The 24,000-nt window shown below is 48.8% G+C and overlaps 1 protein-coding gene and 1 pseudogene across 1 annotated transcript in view; one reads left to right on the forward strand and one right to left on the reverse strand.

Moving 5' to 3' along the window:
- LOC135519031 (CRACD-like protein) overlaps window positions 1-24,000 on the reverse strand; it is a 555,588-nt gene that overhangs the window by 172,334 nt on the left and 359,254 nt on the right. The window lies entirely within an intron of this gene.
- LOC135519459 (rho guanine nucleotide exchange factor 7-like) overlaps window positions 1-24,000 on the forward strand; it is a 59,784-nt pseudogene that overhangs the window by 6,152 nt on the left and 29,632 nt on the right.

Consider the following 24,000-nt stretch of genomic DNA (forward strand, 5'->3'; position numbering starts at 1 on the left):
GAGTAGATGAGAGTAGGAGGAGTGGAGGAGAGGAGGAGGAGAGGAGGAGGAGTGGAGGAGGAGATGAGAGTAGAAGGAGGTGAAAGTAGAAGAAGAGGAGATGAGAGTAGGAGGATGGGAGGAGAGTAGAAGAAGGATAGGAGATGAGAGTAGGATGATGAGAGGAGGAGAGGAGATGAGAGTAGGAGGAGAGGAGATGAGAGTAGGAGGAGAGGAGATGAGAGTAGGAGGAGAGGAGATGAGAGTAGGAGGATGGGAGGAGAGGAGATGAGAGTAGGAGGAGAGGAGATGAGAGGAGATGAAAGTAGGAGGAGAGGAGATGAGAGTAGGAGGAGAGGAGATGAGAGTAGGAGGAGAGGAGATGAAGGTAGGAGGAGAGGAGATAAGAGTAGGAGAGGAGATGAGAGTAGGAGGATGGGAGGAGAGTAGAAGAAGGAGAGGAGATGAGAGTAGGAGGAGAGGAGATGAGAGTAGGATGATGGGAGGAGAGGAGGAGAGGAGATGAGTGTAGGAGGAGAGGAGATGAGAGTAGGAGGATGGGAGGAGAGGAGGAGAGGAGATGAGAGTAGGAGGAGAGGAGATGAAGGTAGGAGGAGAGGAGATGAGAGAAGGAGGAGAGGAGATGAAGGTAGGAGGATGGGAGGAGAGGAGGAGAGGAGAGTAGGAGGAGAGGAGATGAGAGTAGGAGGATGGGAGGAGAGGAGGAGAGGAGATGAGAGTAGGAGGAGGGAGAGATGAGATGAGAGTAGGAGGATGGGAGGAGAGTAGGAGGAGAGGAGATGAGAGTAGGAGGAGAGGAGATGAGAGTAGGAGAAGAGGAGGACAGTAGGAGGAGAGGAGATGAGAGTAGGAGGATGGGAGGACAGGAGAGTAGGAGGAGGAGAGGAGATGAGAGGAATTTCCTCTCTCCCTTGGAGTGGTCAATGATCTGATGTGATATTCTGGATAAGTGAAAGCCATGTAGTGGGACCCTGCCTTCATCTACCATGTCAGGTCTGGGATTGCCTTCCGTAAGGCAGGAAGGAAGGGCCACGGAGAATCTAGTCCTTAGGCTTCCAGTTCTTATTAAACCCTAACGGTCAACATGTTGTTTCATGAACCACTTTGGAGCATAGATCACATTGTGATGTCACTTTCACTTTTTTTCTGCATGTCCTAAACCTTTGTATGAGATGGAGACAGAGGGAGGATGGAAGAGATGGAGCTAGAGGGAGAGATGATGGATGGGGGTAGAGATGGAGGTAGAGATAGGATGATAGAAATGGAGTCGAGATGTTTTTGTTGTTTTTGTTTTAACCTATATTTAACTAGGCAAGTCAGTTAAGAACAAATTCTTATTTTCAATGACGACCTAGGAACAGTGGGTTAACTGCCTGAGTGAGGGAGGTAGAGATGGATGGAGGGAGGTAGAGAGGGAGGTAGAGATTTTTTCTTTGTTTTACTAGGCAAGTCAGTTAAGAACAAATTCTTATTTTCAATGATGGCCTAGGAACAGTGGGTTAACTGCCTGTTCAGGGGCAGAACGACAGATTTGTACCTTGTCAGCTCGAGGATTCGAACTTGCAACCTTTCGGTTACTGGTCCAACGCTCTAACCACTAGGCTACCCTGCATATGGAGGGAGGTAGAGATGGAGGGAGGTAGAGATGGAGGGAGGTAGAGAGAGAGGGAGGTAGAGATGGAGGGAGGGGGTAGAGATGGAGGGACGGAGGGAGGTAGAGATGGAGGGAGGTATAGATGGAGGGAGGTAGAGATGGAGGGAGGTATAGATGGAGGGAGGTAGAGATGGAGGGAGGTAGAGATGGAGGGAGGTAGGTAGAGATGGAGGGAGGTAGAGATGGAGGGAAGGGAGGGAGGGGGTAGAGATGGAGGGAAGGAGGTAGAGATGGAGCGAGGGAGGTAGAGATGGAGGGAGGGAGGTAGAGATGGAGGGGGAGGGAGGTATAGATGGAGGGGAGGTAGAGATGGAGGGAGGTATAGATGGAGGGAGGTAGAGATGGAGGGAGGGGGTAGAGATGGAGGGAGGGAGGTAGAGATGGAGGGAGGGAGGTAGAGATGGAGGGAGGTAGAGATGGAGAGAGGTAGAGATGGAGGAGGGAGGGAGGTAGAGATGGAGGGAGGGAGGGAGGTAGAGATGGAGGGAGGGAGGGAGGTAGAGATGGAGGGAGGGAGGGGGGTAGAGATGGAGGGAGGGAGGTAGAGATGGAGGGAGGGAGGGAGGTAGAGATGGAGGGAGGGAGGTAGAGATGGAGGGAGGGAGGGAGGTAGAGATGGAGGGAGGGAGGTAGAGATGGAGGGAGGGAGGTAGAGATGGAGGGAGGGAGGTAGAGATGGAGGGAGGGAGGGAGGTAGAGATGGAGGGAGGGAGGGGGGAGGTAGAGATGGAGGGAGGGAGGTAGAGATGGAGGGAGGGAGGGAGGTAGAGATGGAGGGAGGGAGGGAAAGGGTGAGAATGATGCACAGGGAGGAAATAAAACGACAGTATTCACAATCACTCCACAGGCCCAGTAACTCCAATCTATCAACAGTCAACTACCTCTTCTTGTGCTCGCCTGCCACTTTCCTCAGTACACACTACCCTTCACAGTAGTAGACAGTCATTTGTGAAGAGAGCTGTCTGTATGCTGCTGGGTCATTGTCCTAACTGCTGTGTTAGTGACTTTTATTGGTGGGCTTGGCAGGCAGTGTGACCCAGTGTCTCCACGTATTTTAGCTTTGGCACTAACACCATGTCACACACAGGAATGATGTACACACACACACATACACACACCGTTCTTTCTCTTGTCCCCTAGCCGTTTGAGCCCAGTGATCTGCTCCTCGGACTGAACTTCTCCAAGATACTCAGCAGTCTGGTGGCTCTGAACAAAGTGACTGCAGGTTAGTCGACCGATTAATCCAGTTTTCATAAATATCGGACATCTTTGGACGCCGATTTTGCCGATTTTTAAAATGGTTGTATTTATTTAAGTTAAGAACACATTCTTATTTTCAATGACGGGCTAGGAACGGTGGGTTAACTGCCTTGTCCAGGGGCAGAACAACAGATTTTTACCTTGTCAGCTTGGGGATTAAATCTTGCAACCTTACAGTTAACTAGTCCAACGCTCTATAACCACCTGCTTTACATTGAACTCCACGAGGAGCCTGCAGTAAGTCAAGGTAAGTTGCAAGCTATCATTAAACTTATCTTATGAAAAACAATCAATCAATCAATCAATCATAATCAATCATAATCACTAGTTAACTACACATGGTTGATGATATTACTAGTTTATCTAGCAGGTCCTGCATTGCATATAATCGATGCGGTGCGTATTCGTGAAAAAGGACTGTCGTTGCTCCAATGTGTACCTAATCATAAACATCAATGCCTTTCTTAAAATCAATACACAGAAGTATATATTTTTAAACCTGCATATTTAGCTAAAGAAATCCAGGTTAGCAGGCAATATTAACCAATATTAATATCTCCTCGTCATCTAAGGAAGAGTAGTCAAGATCGGAGGGAGGTAGAGATGGAGGGAGGGAGGTAGAGTGGTATGTGCCCATTTTAGGTAGCCTGGTATGTGCCGATGTTAATATTTATTAAATCAACTGAACAGTGAATAACAAAACAACAAAGTGAAAGAACGAAACGACAACGAAACAGTCCTTTCTGGTGAAGACACAAAACAGAAAACAATCACCTACAAAACACAGGTGAGAAAATGCTACCTAAGTATGATTCTCAATCAGAGACAACGAACGACACCTGCCTCTGATTGAGAACCATACTAGGCCAAACACATAGAAAAAAGAACATAGACTTCCCACCCCAGCTCACGCCCTGACCAACCTAAAACAAAGACATAACAAAGGAACTAAAGTCAGAACGTGACAGTATCCCCCCCCACCCAAAGGTGCGGACTCCTCCCTATAGGGGAGGGTCTGGGTGGGCGTCTGTCCGCGGTGGCGGCTCTGGCACGGGACGTGGACCCCACTCCACCATAGTCTCGGCCCACTTAAGTGACGCCTTGGGAGCGGCGACCCTCACCGCCGACCTCGGACTGGGGACCCTTGCCACGGGTCCCGAATGGACGGGAGATTCTGGCAGCACCGGACCGGCAGGAGACTCTGGCGGCGCCGGAGTGAAGGGCGATTCCGGCTGCTCCTGACTGACAGGCGGCTCTGGAGGGAGGAGACGGAGAGACAGCCTGTTGTGGGGCTGCCACAGGACCCACCAGGCTGGGGAGACCTACAGGAGGCCTGGTTCTTGGAGGAGGCACCGGATGGACCGGGCTGTGGGGGAGCACTGGAGCCCTGGTGCGCAGCCTTGGCACCACTCCTCCCGGCTGGATCACCGTTTTAGCCCGGACCATCCAGAGTGCAGGCACAGGTTGAACCGGGCTGTGGGGGAGCACTGGAGATCTAAGTGAATACCACTCGCACCTCTCCCTTAGGCTCAATACCCACATTTGCCCGGCAAGGTCGGAGCACAGGCATAGAACGCACTGCACCCTCCCAGCGCCTCGGAGACACAGCACGCAGAGCCGGCGCAGGATACCCTGGGCCGAAACGGTGTACCGGAGACCAAACACGCTGGGCTGGCACAACACGCACTGGCTGGATGCCCACTCTCACTTGGCACTTGCGGGGGGCTGGCCTATAGGCCACTGGGATATGAGCGCGTACTGGCGACACCGTGTGCTTGACCGCATAACACGGTTCCTGACCAGTACTGCGCTTCTTACGGTAAGCACGAGGAGTGGGCTCAGGTCTCCAACCTGTCTCTGCCACACTCCTCGTGTGCCGCCCCCTCAAAAAATTGGGGGCTGCCTCTCGTGCCTATCGTGCTGCCGTGCTGCCTCCTCATATCGCTGCCGCTCAGCTTTCGCAGCCTCCATCTCTGTCTTGGGGTGGCGATATTCCCCAGTCTGTGCCCAGGGTCCTTTTCCATCCAGAATCTCCTCCCATGTCCATGAGCCCGGAGATCGCTGCTGCCCGATACCACGCTGCTTGGTCCTTGGTTGGTGGGTGATTCTGTAACGCTTCTCCTCGTCATCTGAGGAAGTAGTCAAGATCGGACCAATGCGCAGCATGGTATGTGTCCATGTTAATATTTAATAAAGCTCTTTGCAATGCTTTAAGCACAACGCTGTTTATGACTTAAAGCCTATCAACCCCCGAGATTAGACTGGTGTAACCGATGTGAAATAGCTAGCTAGTTAGCGGGGTGCATGCTAATAGCGTTTTAAACGTCATTCGCTCTGAGATTTGGAGTGGTTGTTCCCCTTGCTCTGCATGGGTAACGATGCTTCGAGGGTGGCTGTTGTCGATGTGTTCCTGTTTCGAGCCCAGGTAGGAGCGAGGAGAGGGACGGAAGCTATACTGTTACACTGGCAATACTAAAATGCCTATAAGAACATCCAATAGTCAAAGGTTAATGAAATACAAATGGTATAGAGGAAATAGTCCTATAATTCCGATAATAACTACAACCAAAAACTCATGTTAATCTTGGAACTCCCTCTCCCGGATCTGGGAGAATTGTCATCAACTGACACTAATTAGCATAACGCAACAGACAAAAGATATTACTAGAAAATATTCATATTCATGAAATCACAAGTGAAATATATTGAAACACAGCTTAGCCTTTTGTTAATCACCCTGTCATCTCAGATTTTGAAATTATGCTTTACAGCCAAAGCAAGACAAGCATTTGTGTAAGTTTATCGATAGCCTAGCATAGCATTATGCAAATGAATTACTTACCAATCATACAATGTGATTTTCTGGATTTTTGTTTTAGATTCCGTCTCTCACAGTTGAAGTGTACCTATGATAAAAATTACAGACCTCTACATGCTTTGTAAGTAGGAAAACCTGCAGAATCGGCAGTGTATCAAATACTTGTTCTCCCCACTGTATGTATCTATGTCAAATGAAGATATGTTGTGGGCTAATCTTCAGGATTCAGGCCCTTCTTCAGGCCCTTCTTCAGGCCTTACTGAAGCTTCAGGCCCTCCCTTTCTTACTCTCTTCCCAATATCATACCTCTCCTCCCTTCTCTACCTCCCCCTCTCGTCTCTGCCTCCTCATCCCTCTGTCCTTTCCTCACCTCCCCCTCCCTACCTCTCATTCCACTCTCTATCTCTCCATCTCCATCTGTCCTCTTCTCTGTACCTCTTTAAATTCCACCTTCCTCCCCTCTATACCCCTCCTCCCCTCTCTACCTCCTCCTCCCCTCGCCTCCCCTCTCTCCTCCTCCCCTCTCTACCCCTCTCCTCCCCTCTCTACCCCTCTCCTCCCCTCTCTACCTCATTTCTCCCTTTCTCTCTCTCTCTACTCTCTCTCTTTCTACCCCTCTCCTCCCCTCTCTACCTCCTCCTCCTCCCCTCTCTACCCCTCTCCTCCCCTCTTTACCCCTCTCCTCCCCTCTCTACCTCCTCCTCCCCTCTCTACCTCCTCCACCCCTCTCTACCCCTCTCCCCCTCTCTACCTCCTCCTCCTCCCCTCTCTACCCCTCTCCTCCCCTCCCTACCTCCCCTATAGGACATGTCTGAGGGCAGCCGGACGCAGCTATTGGTCAAGGCTCGCTTCAACTTTGAGCAGACCAATGAGGACGAGCTGTCCTTCAACAAGAGTGATGTTATCAACGTGACACGCCAGGAGGAGGGCGGCTGGTGGGAGGGGAACCTCAACGGCAAGACCGGCTGGTTCCCGAGCAACTATGTTCGGGAGATTAAAGGCTGTGGTAGGTGTCCCATCTGTATTCCTGCAACTGGACCTTACATAGTATCAGAAAGAAAAGGGTGGTGTCTGATGTGGAGGGCTAACTCATTTCTCCCTTTCTCTCTCTCTCTACTCTCTCTCTTTCTCCCCCTCTCCCTCTCAGACAAACAAGTGTCTCCCAAATCTGGGACCCTGAAGAGTCCTCCAAAAGGCTTTGACACTACAGCCATCAGCAAGACCTACTACAACCTGGTATGACCTGGTCATCATGTCTCTCTTTCCTTCTGGCTCGATGGACATTACTCTTAATGCTGTAGCTCCACCTAGTTCTCTGTATGTGTGTGTTTCCCTGACATTTTAATGTCTGTCCATGCTCTGGGTTATGGAGATGAAAGAACACGGAAATACATACCGTAATTTCTGGACTATTAAGCGCACCTGAATATAAGCCGCACGCACTGAATTTAAAAAAAGATGTATTTTGTACATAAATAAGCCGCAGGTGCCTACCGGTACATTTTTTATTTATTTAACTAGGCAAGTCAGTTAAGAACAAATTCTTTTTTTCAATGACGGCCTAGGAACAGTGTTCAGGGGCAGAATGACAGATTTGTACCTTGTCAGCTCAGGGGTTTGAACTTGCAAACTTCCAGTTACTAGTCCAACGCTCTAACCACTAGGCTACCCTGCCACCCCAACAAATTGAAACAAATGAACTTCTTTAACGAAACACGGCTAGTAACAAAAATAAATAGTCTTTAACGAAACACGGCTAGTAACAGAAATAAATAGTCATTAACGAAACACGGCTAGTAACAGAAATAAATAGTCTTTAACGAAACACGGCTAGTAACAAAAATAAATAGTCATTAACGAAACACGGCTAGTAACAGAAATAAATAGTCTTTAACGAAACACGGCTAGTAACAAAAATAAATAGTCTTTAACGAAACACGGCTAGTAACAGAAATAAATAGTCTTTAACGAAACACGGCTAGTAACAAAAATACAAAAAATGTTGTCTTTTTGCACTGAGTCAGTTCCTCACGCTGCTGTTTCCAACGTCTTATCATCGACTCATTAAGGCCAAGCTCCCATGCAGCAGCTCTCTTTCCTTTTCCAACAGCCAGATCGATCGCCTTCAACTAGAAAGCTGCATCATATGCATTTCTCTGTGTCTTTGCCATGATGAGGGTGACAAAATGACTACCGTAATCAGAATGATGGGAAGTTTCTGACATCAGTGGAACAGCCACTTTACAATAGCTAAATCATTTAAGGGGGGGGGTGAGAAGGATTGCTTTATCGGTCACATTATGTGATGGTGCTCAGTTTTTGTGACGGTGCTCAGCAGCGAATCTTGTGAAAGCGGTAAAAATCCATAAATTAGCCGCGTCATTGTATAAACCGCGAGGTACAAAGCGTGGGAATAAAGTAGCGGCTTATCGCCCGGAAATTACGGTACTATACTAGAGAGAGAGGGAGTCTATACACTACACCTCTCTATTTATCCTCTATACACTACACCTCTCTATTTATCCTCTATACACTACACCTCTCTATTTGTCCTCTACATTATACCTCTCTATTTGTCCTCTCTACACTACACCTCTCTATTTATCCTCTCTACACTACACCTCTCTATTTATCCTCTCTACATTACACCTCTCTATTTATCCTCTGTGCACTACACCTCTCTATTTATCCTCTGTGCACTACACCTCTCTATTTCTCCTCTGTACACTACACCTCTCTATCCTCTGTTCACTACACCTCTCTATGTATCCTCTGTGCACTACACCTCTCTATTTCTCTGTACACTACACCTCTCTATTTATCCTCTGTACACTACACCTCTCTATTTATCCTCTCTACACTACACCTCTCAATTTATCCTCTGTACACTACACCTCTCTATTTCTCCTCTGTTCACTACACCTCGTTATTTATCCTCTCTACACTACAACTCTCTATTTCTCTGTACACTACACCTCTCGATTTATCCTCTGTAGACTACACCTCTCTATTTCTCGTCTGTTCACTACACCTCTTTATTTCTCCTCTCTACACTACACCTCTCTATTTATCCTCTCTACACTACACCTCTCTATTTATCCTCTGTGCACTACACCTCTCTATTTATCCTCTGTGCACTACACCTCTCTATTTATCCTCTGTGCACTACACCTCTCTATTTCTCCTCTGTACACTACACCTCTCTATCCTCTGTTCACTACACCTCTCTATGTATCCTCTGTGCACTACACCTATCTATTTCTCTGTACACTACACCTCTCTATTTATCCTCTGTACACTACACCTCTCTATTTATCCTCTCTACACTACACCTCTCAATTTATCCTCTGTACACTACACCTCTCTATTTCTCCCCTGTACACTACACCTCTCTATTTCTCTCCTGTACACTACACCTCTCTATTTTTCCTCTGTTCACTACACCTCTCTATTTCTCCTCTCTACACTACACCTCTCTATTTCTCTGTACACTACACCTCTCTATTTATCCTCTGTACACTACACCTCTCTATTTCTCGTCTGTTCACTACACCTCTCTATTTCTCCTCTCTACACTACACCTCTCTATTTCTCCTCTGTACACTACACCTCTCTATTTCTCTGTACACAACACTACACCTCTCTATTTCTCCTCTGTACACTACACCTCTCTATTTATCCTCTGTACACTACACCTCTCTATTTCTCGCCTGTACACTACACCTCTCTATTTCTCCTCTGTACACTACACCTCTCTATTTCTCTGTACACTACACCTCGCTATTTCTCCTCTGTACACTACACCTCTATATTTATCCTCTCTACACTGCACCTCTCTATTTATTCTCTGTTCACTACACCTCTCTATGTATCCTCTGTGCACTACACCTCTCTATTTCTCTGTACACTACACCTCTCTATTTATCCTCTGTACACTACACCTCTCTATTTCTCCTCTCTACACTACACCTCTCTATTTATCCTCTGTACACTACACCTCTCTATTTCTCCTCTGTTCACTACACCTCTCTATTTCCCCTCTCTACACTACACCTCTCTATTTATCCTCTACATTATACCTCTCTATTTGTCCTCTCTACACTACACCTCTCTATTTATCCTCTCTACACTACACCTCTCTATGTATCCTCTGTGCACTACACCTCTCTATTTCTCTGTACACTACACCTCTCTATTTATCCTCTGTACACTACACCTCTCTATTTATCCTCTCTACACTACACCTCTCAATTTATCCTCTGTACACTACACCTCTCTATTTCTCCTCTGTTCACTACACCTCGTTATTTATCCTCTCTACACTACACCTCTCAATTTCTCTGTACACTACACCTCTCTATTTATCCTCTGCACACTACACCTCTCTATTTCTCTGTACACTACACCTCTCTATTTATCCTCTGCACACTACACCTCTCTATTTCTCTGTACACTACACCTCTCTATCCTGACCTGTCTAGTTCAGGAGTAACTCCCCGACCTGTCTAGTCCAGGAGTAACTCCTCGGCCTGTCTAGTCCTGTAGTAACTCCCTGACCTGTCTAGTCCTGGAGTAACTCCCCGACCTGTCTAGTCCTGTAGTAACTCCCTGACCTGTCTAGTCCAGGAGTAACTCCCCGACCTGTCTAGTCCTGTAGTAACTCCCTGACCTGTCTAGTCCTGGAGTAACTCCCTGACCTGTCTAGTCCTGGAGTAACTCTCTGGCCTTAGTCCAGGAGTAACTCCCTGACCTGTCTAGTCCTGTAGTAACTCCCTGACCTGTCTAGTCCTGGAGTAACTCCCTGACCTGTCTAGTCCAGGAGTAACTCCATGACCTGTCTAGTCCTGAAGTAACTCCCCGACCTGTCTAGTCAAGAAGTAACTCCCTGACCTGTCTAGTCCAGGAGTAACTCCCTGACCTGTCTAGTCCAGGAGTAACTCCCTGACCTGTCTAGTCCAGGAGTAACTCCCTGACCTGTCTAGTCCAGGAGTAACTCCCTGACCTGTCTAGTCCAGGAGTAACTCTCTGGCTTTAGTCCTGGATTAACTCTCTGACCTGTCTAGTCCAGCAGTAACTCCCTGACCTGTCTAGTCCAGCAGTAACCCCCTGACCTGTCTAGTCCTGGAGTAACTCCCCGACCTGTCTAGTCCTGGAGTAACTCCCTGACCTGTCTAGTCCAGGAGTAACTCCCTGACCTGTCTAGTCCTGGAGTAACTCTCTGACCTGTCTAGTCCTGGAGTAACTCTCTGGCCTTAGTCCTGGAGTAACTCTCTGGCCTGTCTAGTCCTGTTGTAACTCCCTGACCTGTCTAGTCCAGAAGAAACTCCCTGACCTGTCTATTCCAGGAGTAACTCCCTGACCTGTCTAGTCCTGGAGTAACTCCCTGACCTGTCTAGTCCTGGAGTAACTCTCTGACCTTAGTCCTGGAGTAACTCTCTGGCCTTAGTCCTGGAGTAACTCTCTGGCCTGTCTAGTCCTGGAGTAACTCTCTGGCCTGTCTAGTCCTGTTGTAACTCCCTGACCTGTCTAGTCCAGAAGAAACTCCCTGACCTGTCTATTCCAGGAGTAACTCTCTGATCTGTCTAGTCCTGGAGTAACTCTCTGGCCTTAGTCCTGGAGTAACTCTCTGGCCTTTGTCCTGGAGTAACTCTCTGACCTGTCTAGTCCTGTTGTAACTCCTTGACCTGTCTAGTCAAGAAGTAACTCCCCAACCTGTCTAGTCCTGGAGTAACTCCCCGACCTGTCTAGTCCTGGAGTAACTCTCTGACCTGTCTAGTCCAGGAGTAACTCCCTGACCTGTCTAGTCCTGGAGTAACTCTCTGACCTGTCTAGTCCTGGAGTAACTCTCTGGCCTTAGTCCTGGAGTAACTCTCTGGCCTTAGTCCTGGAGTAACTCTCTGACCTGTCTAGTCCAGGAGTAACTCCCTGACCTGTCTTGTCCAGGAGTAACTCCCTGACCTGTCTAGTCAAAAAGTAACTCCCCGACCTGTCTAGTCCTGGAGTAACTCCCTGACCTGTCTAGTCCAGGAGTAACTCCCTGACCTGTCTAGTCCTGGAGTAACTCTCTGACCTGTCTAGTCCTGGAGTAACTCTCTGACCTGTCTAGTCCTGGAGTAACTCCCTGACCTGTCTAGTCCAGGAGTAACTCCCTGACCTGTCTAGTCCTGGAGTAACTCCCTGACCTGTCTAGTCAAGAAGTAACTCCCCGACCTGTCTAGTCCTGGAGTAACTCTCTGACCTGTCTAGTCCAGGAGTAACTCCATGACCTGTCTAGTCCTGAAGTAACTCCCTGACCTGTCTAGTCAATAAGTAACTCCCTGATCTGTCTAGTCAATAAGTAACTCCCTGACCTGTCTAGTCCTGGAGTAACTCCCTGACCTGTCTAGTCAAGAAGTAACTCCCCGACCTGTCTAGTCCAGGAGTAAATCCCTGACCTGTCTAGTCCTGTTGTAACTCCCTGACCTGTCTAGTCCTGGAGTAACTCCCTGACCTGTCTAGTCAAGAAGTAACTCCCCGACCTGTCTAGTCCAGGAGTAACTCCCTGACCTGTCTAGTCCTGTTGTAACTCCCTGACCTGTCTAGTCCTGGAGTAACTCCCTGACCTGTCTAGTCAAGAAGTAACTCCCCGACCTGTCTAGTCCAGGAGTAACTCCCTGACCTGTCTAGTCCTGTAGTAACTCCCTGACCTGTCTAGTCCTGGAGTAACTCCCTGACCTGTCTAGTCAAGAAGTAACTCCCCGACCTGTCTAGTCCAGGAGTAACTCCCTGACCTGTCTAGTCCTGTTGTAACTCCCTGACCTGTCTAGTCCTGGAGTAACTCCCTGACCTGTCTAGTCCAGGAGTAACTCCCTGACCTGTCTAGTCAAGAAGTAACTCCCTGACCTGTCTAGTCCAGGAGTAACTCCCTGACCTGTCTAGTCAAGAAGTAACTCCCTGACCTGTCTAGTCCTGGAGTAACTCCCTGACCTGTCTAGTCCTGGAGTAACTCCCTGACCTGTCTAGTCCAGGAGTAACTCCCTGACCTGTCTAGTCAAGAAGTAACTCCCTGACCTGTCTAGTCCTGGAGTAACTCCCTGACCTGTCTAGTCCAGGAGTAACTCCCTGACCTGTCTAGTCAAGAAGTAACTCCCTGACCTGTCTAGTCAAGAAGTAACTCCCTGACCTGTCTAGTCCTGGAGTAACTCCCTGACCTGTCTAGTCCAGGAGTAACTCCCCGACCTGTCTAGTCAAGAAGTATCTCCCTGACCTGTCTAGTCCAGGAGTATCTCCCTGACCTGTCTCGTCCTGGAGTAACTCTCTGACCTGTCTAGTCCAGGAGTAACTCCCCAACCTGTCTAGTCCTGGAGTAACTCCCTGACCTGTCTAGTCCTGGAGTAACTCTCTGACCTGTCTAGTCCTGGGGTATCTCCCTGACCTGTCTAGTCCAGGAGTATCTCCCTGACCTGTCTCGTCCAGGAGTAACTCCCTGACCTGTCTAGTCCTGTTGTAACTCCCTGACCTGTCTAGTCCTGGAGTAACTCCCTGACCTGTCTAGTCAAGAAGTAACTCCCGACCTGTCTAGTCCAGGAGTAACTCCCTGACCTGTCTAGTCCTGTTGTAACTCCCTGACCTGTCTAGTCCTGGAGTAACTCCTGACCTGCCTAGTCCAGGAGTAACTCCCTGACCTGTCCTAGTCAAGAAGTAACTCCCCGACCTGTCTAGTCCTGAAGTAACTCCCTGACCTGTCTAGTCCTGGAGTAACTCTCTGGCCTTAGTCCTGGAGTAACTCCCTGACCTGTCTAGTCCTGGAGTAACTCCCTGACCTGTCTAGTCCTGGAGTAACTCCCTGACCTGTCTAGTCCTGGAGTAACTCCCTGACCTGTCTAGTCCTGGAGTAACTCCCTGACCTGTCTAGTCAAGAAGTAACTCCCCGACCTGTCTAGTCAAGAAGTAACTCCCCGACCTGTCTAGTCCTGGAGTAACTCCCTGACCTGTCTAGTCCAGGAGTAACTCCCCGACCTGTCTAGTCAAGAAGTATCTCCCTGACCTGTCTAGTCCAGGAGTATCTCCCTGACCTGTCTCGTCCTGGAGTAACTCCCTGACCTGTCTAGTCCTGGAGTATCTCCCTGACCTGTCTAATCCTGGAGTAACTCCCTGACCTGTCTAGTCCTGGAGTAACTCTCTGACCTGTCTAGTCCTGGAGTATCTCCCTGACCTGTCTAGTCCTGGAGTAACTCTCTGACCTGTCTCGTCCAGGAGTAACTCCCCGACCTGTCTAGTCCTGGAGTAACTCTCTGACCTTAGTCCTGGAGTAACTCTCTGACCTGTCTAGTCCAGGAGTAACTCCCCAACCTGTCTAGTCCTGGAGTAACTCCCTGACCTGTCTAGTCCTGGAGTAACTCCCTGACCTGTCTAGTCAAGAAGTAACTCCCCGACCTGTCTAGTCCAGGAGTAACTCCCTGACCTGTCTAGTCCTGTTGTAACTCCCTGACCTGTCTAGTCCTGGAGTAACTCCCTGACCTGTCTAGTCCAGGAGTAACTCCTGACCTGTCTAGTCAAGAAGTAACTCCCTGACCTGTCTAGTCAAGGAGTAACTCCCCGACCTGTCTAGTCAAGAAGTAACTCCCTGACCTGTCTAGTCCTGGAGTAACTCCCTGACCTGTCTAGTCCTGGAGTAACTCCCTGACCTGTCTAGTCCAGGAGTAACTCCCTGACCTGTCTAGTCAAGAAGTAACTCCCTGACCTGTCTAGTCCTGGAGTAACTCCCTGACCTGTCTAGTCCAGGAGTAACTCCCTGACCTGTCTAGTCAAGAAGTAACTCCCTGACCTGTCTAGTCAAGAAGTAACTCCCTGACCTGTCTAGTCCTGGAGTAACTCCCTGACCTGTCTAGTCCAGGAGTATCTCCCTGACCTGTCTAGTCCAGGAGTATCTCCCTGACCTGTCTCGTCCTGGAGTAACTCTCTGACCTGTCTAGTCCAGGAGTAACTCCCCAACCTGTCTAGTCCTGGAGTAACTCCCTGACCTGTCTAGTCCTGGAGTAACTCTCTGACCTGTCTAGTCCTGGGGTATCTCCCTGACCTGTCTAGTCCAGGAGTATCTCCCTGACCTGTCTCGTCCAGGAGTAACTCCCTGACCTGTCTAGTCCTGTTGTAACTCCCTGACCTGTCTAGTCCTGGAGTAACTCCCTGACCTGTCTAGTCAAGAAGTAACTCCCCGACCTGTCTAGTCCAGGAGTAACTCCCTGACCTGTCTAGTCCTGTTGTAACTCCCTGACCTGTCTAGTCCTGGAGTAACTCCCTGACCTGCCTAGTCCAGGAGTAACTCCCTGACCTGTCTAGTCAAGAAGTAACTCCCTGACCTGTCTAGTCCTGTAGTAACTCCCTGACCTGTCTAGTCCAGGAGTAACTCTCTGACCTTAGTCCTGGAGTAACTCCCTGACCTGTCTAGTCCTGGAGTAACTCCCTGACCTGTCTAGTCCTGGAGTAACTCCCTGACCTGTCTAGTCCTGGAGTAACTCCCTGACCTGTCTAGTCCTGGAGTATCTCCCTGACCTGTCTAGTCAAGAAGTAACTCCCCGACCTGTCTAGTCAAGAAGTAACTCCCTGACCTGTCTAGTCCTGGAGTAACTCCCTGACCTGTCTAGTCCAGGAGTAACTCCCCGACCTGTCTAGTCAAGAAGTATCTCCCTGACCTGTCTAGTCCAGGAGTAACTCCCAGACCTGTCTCGTCCTGGAGTAACTCCCTGACCTGTCTAGTCCTGGAGTATCTCCCTGACCTGTCTAGTCCTGGAGTAACTCCCTGACCTGTCTAGTCCTGGAGTAACTCTCTGACCTGTCTAGTCCTGGAGTATCTCCCTGACCTGTCTAGTCCTGGAGTAACTCTCTGACCTGTCTCGTCCAGGAGTAACTCCCCGACCTGTCTAGTCCTGGAGTAACTCTCTGACCTTAGTCCTGGAGTAACTCTCTGACCTGTCTAGTCCAGGAGTAACTCCCAACCTGTCTAGTCCTGGAGTAACTCCCTGACCTGTCTAGTCCTGGAGTAACTCTCTGACCTGTCTAGTCCTGGAGTAACTCTCTGGCCTTAGTCCTGGAGTAACTCTCTGACCTGTCTAGTCCTGGGGTAACTCCCTGACCTGTCTAGTCCTGGAGTAACTCCCTGACCTGTTTAGTCCTGTAGTAACTCCCTGACCTGTCTCGTCCAGGAGTATCTCCCTGACCTGTCTAATCCTAGAGTATCTCCCTGACCTGTCTAATCCTAGAGTATCTCCCTGTCAGAGAGACTGTTTAGAGGCCCTGGGCCAATGGGAGGACAAGGGTGAGGGGTTAGGAGTCAGAGGGAGTCAAAGAGTTCAGAGTTACAAAGACACCCCCTCTCCCTCTGTCTCTTTCTCTCTTTCTCTCTTTCTCTCTTTCTCTCTTTCTGTCTGTCTGTCTGTCTGTCTGTCTGTCTGTCTGTCTGTCTGTCTGTCTGTCTGTCTGTCTGTCTGTCTGTCAGTGAGTGAGTGAGTGATGACATATGGCCGCTGGTTGGATTGGTCTACTGGCCTCATTCCAAAACTCCTGCTCTCTCTCCAGACTGAGCAGTACAGATGTGTATCTGATCCTGGGGAACCTGGAAGAGATCAGCACCTTCCAGCAGATGCTCGTCCAATCACTGGAGGAGTGCACCAAGTAAGTCCTACCTTTCCACCAATCAGCATCACAGGGATCAGAGAAAGAACCTGTCACTGCTGGTCTAATCCAATCAGATCTGTCCTGATCTGTCATCTAGTGGTTGGTTGTGGTACTACAGTGGTCCTTTATTCAGTCAGCTTGTCATCGTTGTGCTACAGAGACACACATCTTGTGTGTGTTTTCCCATGTGCAGACTTCCAGAGAGCCAGCAGAAGGTAGGGAGCTTCTTCCTGAATCTCATGCCCCAGATGAAGGCTCTCTATGTGGGTTACTGCTCCAACCACCCCTCGGCAGTCAACGTGCTCACCCAGCACAGGTAACTTAGACCCCATGCAGCATGAACCTGGTGTCATAGCATCCCTACTATACAACAAGGATGTACTGTTACACAAGCAAGTAGTGTATAATTAGGTCTATAATTAGGTAGCTATAACTAGGTCTATAACTAGGTCTATAATTAGACCTGTCAATTCAATTATCCCCCCTCTCCCTACCCTCTCCCTCTCTCTCCTTTCACAACCCCCCTCTCTCTCTCTCTCCCTCCCTCTCTCTCCTGCCCTCCCTCTCTCTCTCCTGCCCTCCCTCTCTCTTCTGCCCCCTCTCTCTCTCCCCTCCCCCTCTCTATCTCCTGCCCCCCGCTCTCTCTCCTCTCCCCCTCTCTCTCTCCTGCCCCCCCTCTCTCTCCTCTCCCCCTCTCTCTCCCTGCCCCCCCCTCTCTCCCCCCTCTCCCTCCTCTCTCCCTCCTCTCCCTACTCTCTCTCTCCTCTCCCCACTCTCTCTCTCCTCTCCCCTCTCTCTCTCTCTCTCTCTCTCTCTCTCTCTCTCTCTCTCTCTCTCTCCCCCCCCTCCCTCTCTCTCTCTCTCCTCTCCCCCCCACTCTCTCTCCTCTCCCCCTCTCTCTCTCCTGCCCCCCGCTCTCCCTCCTCTCCCTACTCTCTCTCTCCTCTCCCCCTCTCTCTCCTGCCCCCCTCCCTCTCTCTCTCTCTCTCTCTCTCTCTCTCCTCTCCACACTCTCTCCCCTCTCCCCCTCTCTCTCTCCCCCCCCCCCCCTCTCTCCCTCCTCTCCCTCCTCTCCCTCCTCTCTCTCTCCTCTCCCCCTCTCTCTCCTGCCCCCCTCTCTCCCTCTCTATCCAGTGAGGAGCTGGGGGAGATTATGGAGGGGAAAGGAGCCAGTAGTCCAGGTATCCTGACTCTGACCACAGGTCTCAGTAAACCCTTCATGAGGCTGGACACATACCCCACACTAACGAAGGAACTGGAGAGACACATGGAGGTGTGTGTGTGTAATATAATGACCTCAATCACAGATGATGTATGTGTGTGTGTGTGACACGTGTAGGTGTGTGTTCGTAATAGAATGACCTCAATCACTGATGGTGTGTGTGTGTGTGTGTGTGTGTGTGTGTGTGTGTGTGTGTGTGTGTGTGTGTGTGTGTGTGTGTGTGTGTGTGTAGCTGTAGAACTGTTGTCTTCTGTGTAAGAGGACGCCGTCATTCACTAATAGTGGTGTGTGTGTGTGTGTGTGTGTGTGTGTGTGTGTGTGTGTGTGTGTGTGTGTGTGTGTGTGTGTGTGTGTGTGTATGTGTGTATAACTGTAGGAGAGTCACCCCGACCGGCCAGACATCCAGAAGTGTATGACAACATTCAACAGCCTCTCGGTGAGTCACACCCACTCCAACATGACCTTTTGTTTCCATGGTTACCTCATTAGCAGTGACGTGCGAGTCATGAGTCAACATATTATACTGTAATGATATCAGTATGTATCACTTGTACACACACAGTCATTATGTATCTATGGATGCACATTGTTACATGGTTTCTGTGGTCATGGTGCTGATGCTGTTTCCATGGCAACCCATGGTGTGGTGCTGATGCTGTTTCTGTGGCGACAGGCCCAGTGCCAGGAGGTGAGGAAGAGGAAGGAGCTGGAGCTGCAGATAGTGACTGAGTCCATCAGGCTGTGGGAGGGAGTGGACATCAGAACACTGGGCTCTGTTCTCTACATGAGTCAGGCTCTGGTTAACAGCCCAGCAGCAGAGGTCAGAGGAAAACCTAAAACAATCTCACAGTAACATTAGAATAATAACTGATGATTTTCTGATGAGGAAAACACTATTAACAGTGGCTTCTCTCTCTTATCTCTCTCTCTCTCTTCTCTTACCCCTCTCTCTCTCTCTCTCTCTCTCTCTCTCTCTTCCTCTCTCTTCTCTTACCTCTCTCTCTCTCTCTCTCTCTCTCTCTTCTCTTACCTCTCTCTTCTCTTACCCCTCTCTCTCTCTCTCTCTCCTCCTACCTCTCTCTCTCTCTCTCTCTCTCTCTCTCCTACGTCTCTCTTCTCTTACCCCTCTCTCTTTCTTCTCCCACCTCTCTCTCTCTCTCTCTCTCTTCTCCTACCTCTCTCTCTCTTCTCTTACCCCTCTCTCTCTCTCTCTCTCTCTCTCTCTCTCTCTTCTCCTACCTCTCTTTCTCTCTCTCTCTCTCTTCTCTTACCCCCTCACTCTCTCTCTCTCTCTCTCTCTCTCTTCTCCTACCTCTCTTTCTCTTCTCTTACCTCTCTTGCTCTTCTCTTACCTTTATCTCCTCTTACCTCTCTCTCTCTCTCTCTCTCTCTCGCTCTTCTCTTACCTCTCTCTCTCTTCTCTTACCTCTCTCGCTCTTCTCTTACCTTTATCTCCTCTTACCTCTCTCTCTCATGTCTTATCACTCTCTCTCTCTGGCTCTCTCTTTCTCTTTCTCTCTCTCTAGGAGAAGTGGGAGCGTTTCCTCATGCTCTTCCCTCATGTCCTCCTCATGCTGTCTGCCACTCCAAGGATGAGTGGCTTTGTATTCCAGGTATGACCCCTGACCGCTAACCCCCGAGTCTACTACCAGGGTCATGTTAATTTGGCACCAAATGGAAGAAATTGGACTGAAACACGGAAGGGACTACATGAACTTGTCCAATAAGAAACACACATTTTTGCTACGGCGTTCCTTAGTGACTAAGACCCAGTGTTGATAGAACAACATGTTTAGTGTGGATTCAGATGGTGTTGATGGACCAACATGTTTAGTGTGGAGTCAGATGGTGTTGATGGACCAACATGTTTAGTGTGGAGTCAGAAGGTGTTGATGGACCAACATGTTTAGTGTGGAGTCAGATGGTGTTGATGGACCACCATGTTTAGTGTGGAGTCAGATGGTGTTGATGGACCAACATGTTTAGTGTGGAGTCAGATGGTGTTGATGGACCAACATGTTTAGTCAGAGGGTGTTGATGGACCACCATGTTTAGTGTGGAATCAGATGGTGTTGATGGACCAACATGTTTAGTCAGATGGTGTTGATGGACCACCATGTTTAGTGTGGATTCAGATGGTGTTGATGGACCACCATGTTTAGTGTGGAGTCAGATGGTGTTGATGGACCAAAATGTTTAGTGTGGAGTCAGATGGTGTTGATGGACCAACATGTTTAGTCAGATGGTGTTGATGGACCACCATGTTTAGTGTGGAATCAGATGGTGTTGATGGACCAACATGTTTAGTCAGATGGTGTTGATGGACCACCATGTTTAGTGTGGATTCCGATGGTGTTGATGGACCAACATGTTTAGTGTGGAGTCAGTTGGTATTGATGGACCACCATGTTTAGTCAGATGGTGTTGATGGAACAACATGTTTAGTGTGGAGTCAAATGGTGTTGATGGACCACCATGTTTAGTGTGGAGTCAGATGGTGTTGATTGACCATCATGTTTAGTCACATGGTGTTGATGGACCACCATGTTTAGTCAGATGGTGTTGATGGACCAACATGTTTAGTCAGATGGTGTTGATGGACCAACATGTTTAGTCAGATGGTGTTGATGGACCAACATATTTAGTCAGATGGTGTTGATGGACCAACATGTTTAGTCAGATGGTGTTGATGGACCACCATGTTTAGTCAGATGGTGTTGATGGACCACCATGTTTAGTCAGATGGTGTTGATGGACCACCATGTTTAGTCAGATGGTGTTGATGGACCAACATTTTTAGTCAGATGGTGTTGATGGACCACCATGTTTAGTCAGATGGTGTTGATGGACCACCATGTTTAGTCAGATGGTGTTGATGGACCACCATGTTTAGTCAGATGGTGTTGATGGACCACCATGTTTAGTCAGATGGTGTTGATGGACCACCATGTTTAGTCAGATGGTGTTGATGGACCACCATGTTTAGTCAGATGGTGTTGATGGACCAACATGTTTAGTCAGATGGTGTTGATGGACCACCATGTTTAGTCAGATGGTGTTGATGGACCACCATGTTTAGTCAGATGGTGTTGATGGACCCCCATGTTTAGTCAGATGGTGTTGATGGATCACCATGTTGAGTGTGGAGTCAGATGGTGTTGATGGACCACCATGTTTAGTCAGATGGTGTTGATGGACCACCATGTTTAGTCAGATGTTGTTGATGGACCACCATGTTTAGTCAGATGGTGTTGATGGACCACCATGTTTATTCAGATGGTGTTGATGGACCACCATGTTGAGTGTGGAGTCAGATGGTGTTGATGGACCACCATGTTTAGTCAGATGGTGTTGATGGACCACCATGTTTAGTCAGATGGTGTTGATGGACCACCATGTTTAGTCAGATGGTGTTGATGGACCACCATGTTTAGTCAGATGGTGTTGATGGACCACCATGTTTAGTCAGATGGTGTTGATGGACCACCATGTTTAGTCAGATGGTGTTGATGGACCACCATGTTTAGTCAGATGGTGTTGATGGACCACCATGTTTAGTCAGATGGTGTTGATGGACCACCATGTTGAGTGTGGAGTCAGATGGTCATGATGGCTTCTTGTCCCCAGGGGAAGCTGCCACTGTCTGGTATGACTGTGACCCCGCTAGAGGACAGTGAGACCCACAAAAACTCCTTTCAGCTTTCTGGTAAGACGACTGTGGTGTGTGTGGTGTGTGTTTTGTGTATAATGTGTGTTTTGTGTATAATGTGTGTGTGTGTGTGTGTGTGTGTGAGATGTGTGTTTTGTGCTTAATGTTTGTGAGATGTGTGTTTTGTGTATAATGTGTGTGTGATGTGTGTTTTGTGTATAATGTGATGTGTGTATAATGTGTGATGTGTGTATAATGTGTGTTGTGTGTATAATGTGTGTTGTGTTTATAAAGTGTGTTGTGTGTATAATGTGTGTTGTGATTGGGTGTGTTATTTTTATTTCACCTTTATTTAACCAGGTAGGCCAGTTGAGAACAAGTTCTCATTTACAACTGTGACCTGGCCAAGATAATGCAAAGCAGTTCGACACAAACAACAACACAGAGTTACACATGGAATAAACAAACATACAATCAATAATACAGTAGAAATATATATATACAGCATGTACAAATGAGGTAGGATAAGAGAGGTAAGGCAATAAATAGGCCGTTGGGGCAAAGTAATTACAATATCTCAATTAAACACTGGAATTCTCTTCGATTATAATCACAGCCATATATATTCCCCCCCAAGCAGACACATCGATGGCTCTGAACGAACTTTATTTGACTCTTTGCAAACTGTAATCCATACATCCTGAGGCTGCATTCATTGTAGCTGGGGATTTTAACAAGGCTAATCTGAAAACAAGACTCCCTAAATTGTATCAGCATATCGATTGTGCAATCAGGGCTGGCAAAACCTTGGATCATTGCTATTCTAACTTCCGCGACGCATATAAGGCCCTGCCCCGCTCTCCTTTCGGAAACGCTGACCACGACTCCATTTTGTTGATCCCTGCCTACAGACAGAACCTAAAACAAGAAGCTCCCATGCTGAGGTCTGTCCAACACTGGTCCGACCTACCTGATTCCACACTCCAAGACTACTTCCATCACGTGGACTGGGATATGTTTTGTATTGCGTCAGACAACAACATTGACGAATATGCTGATTTGGTGTGCGAGTTCATTAGAACGTGTGTTGAAGATGTCGTTCCCATAGCAACGATTAAAACATTACCAAACCAGAAACCATGGATTGATGGCAGCATTCGCGTGAAACTGAAAGCGCGAACCACTGCTTTTAATCGGGGCAAGGTGACTGGTAATATGACCGAATACAAATAGTGCAGCTATTCCCTCCGCAAGGCAATCAAACAAGCTAAGCGTCAGTATAGAGACAAAGTAGAATCTCAATTCAACGGCTCAGACACGAGGTATGTGGCAGGGTCTACAGTCAATCACGGATTACAAAAAGAAAACCAGCCCAGTCACGGACCAGGATGTCTTGCTCCCAGGCAGACGAAATAACTTTTTTGCCCGCTTTGAGGACAATACAGTGCCACTGACATGGCCTGCAACGAAAACATGCGGACTCTCCTTCAATGCAGCCGAGGTGAGTAAAACATTTAAAACGTGTTAACCCTCGCAAGATTGCAGGCCCAGACGGCATCCCCAGCCGCGCCCTCAGAGCATGTGCAGACCAGCTGGCTGGTGTGTTTACGGACATATTCAATCAATCCCTATACCAGTCTGCTGTTCCCACATGCTTCAAGAGGGCCACCATTGTTCCTGTTCCCAAGAAAGCTAAGGTAACTGAGCTAAATGACTACCGCCCCGTAGCACTCACTTCCGTCATCATGAAGTGCTTTGAGAGACTAGTCAAGGACCATATCACCTCCACCCTACCTGACACCCTAGACCCACTCCAATTTGCTTACCACCCAAATAGGTCCACAGACGATGCAATCTCAACCACACTGCACACTGCCCTAACCCATCTGGACAAGAGGAATACCTATGTGAGAATGCTGTTCATTGACTACAGTTCGGCATTTAACACCATAGTACCCTCCAAGCTCGTCATCAAGCTCGAGACCCTGGGTCTCGACCCCGCCCTGTGCAACTGGGTACTGGACTTCCTGACGGGCCGCCCCCAGGTGGTGAGGGTAGGCAACAACATCTCCACCCCGCTGATCCTCAACACTGGGGCCCCACAAGGATGCGTTCTGAGCCCTCTCCTGTACTCCCTGTTCACCCACGACTGTGTAGCCACGCACGCCTCCAACTCAATCATCAAGTTTGCGGACGACACAACAGTGGTAGGCTTGATTACCAACAACGACGAGATGGCCTACAGGGAGGAGGTGAGGGCCCTCGGAGTGTGGTGTCAGGAAAATAACCTCACACTCAACGTCAACAAAACTAAGGAGATGATTGTGGACTTCAGGAAACAGCAGAGGGAACACCCCCCTATCCGCATCGATGGAACAGTAGTGGTGAGGGTAGTAAGTTTTAAGTTCCTCGGCATACACATCACAGACAAACTGAATTGGTCCACCCACACAGACTGCATCGTTAAGAAGGCGCAGCAGCGCCTCTTCAACCTCAGGAGACTGAAGAAATTCGCTTGTCACCAAAAGCACTCACAAACTTCTTCTACAGATGCACTATCGAGAGCATCCTGGTGGGCTGTATCACCGCCTGGTACGGCAACTGCTCCGCCCACAACCGTAAGGCTCTCCAGAGGGTAGTGAGGTCTGCACAACGCATCACCGGGGGCAAACTACCTGCCCTCCAGGACACCTACACCACCCGATGTTACAGGAAGGCCATAAAGATCATCAAGGACAACAACC

Source organism: Oncorhynchus masou, chromosome 29 (genome assembly GCF_036934945.1).
Source record: "Oncorhynchus masou masou isolate Uvic2021 chromosome 29, UVic_Omas_1.1, whole genome shotgun sequence".
Taxonomy (NCBI): Eukaryota; Metazoa; Chordata; class Actinopteri; order Salmoniformes; family Salmonidae; genus Oncorhynchus; species Oncorhynchus masou.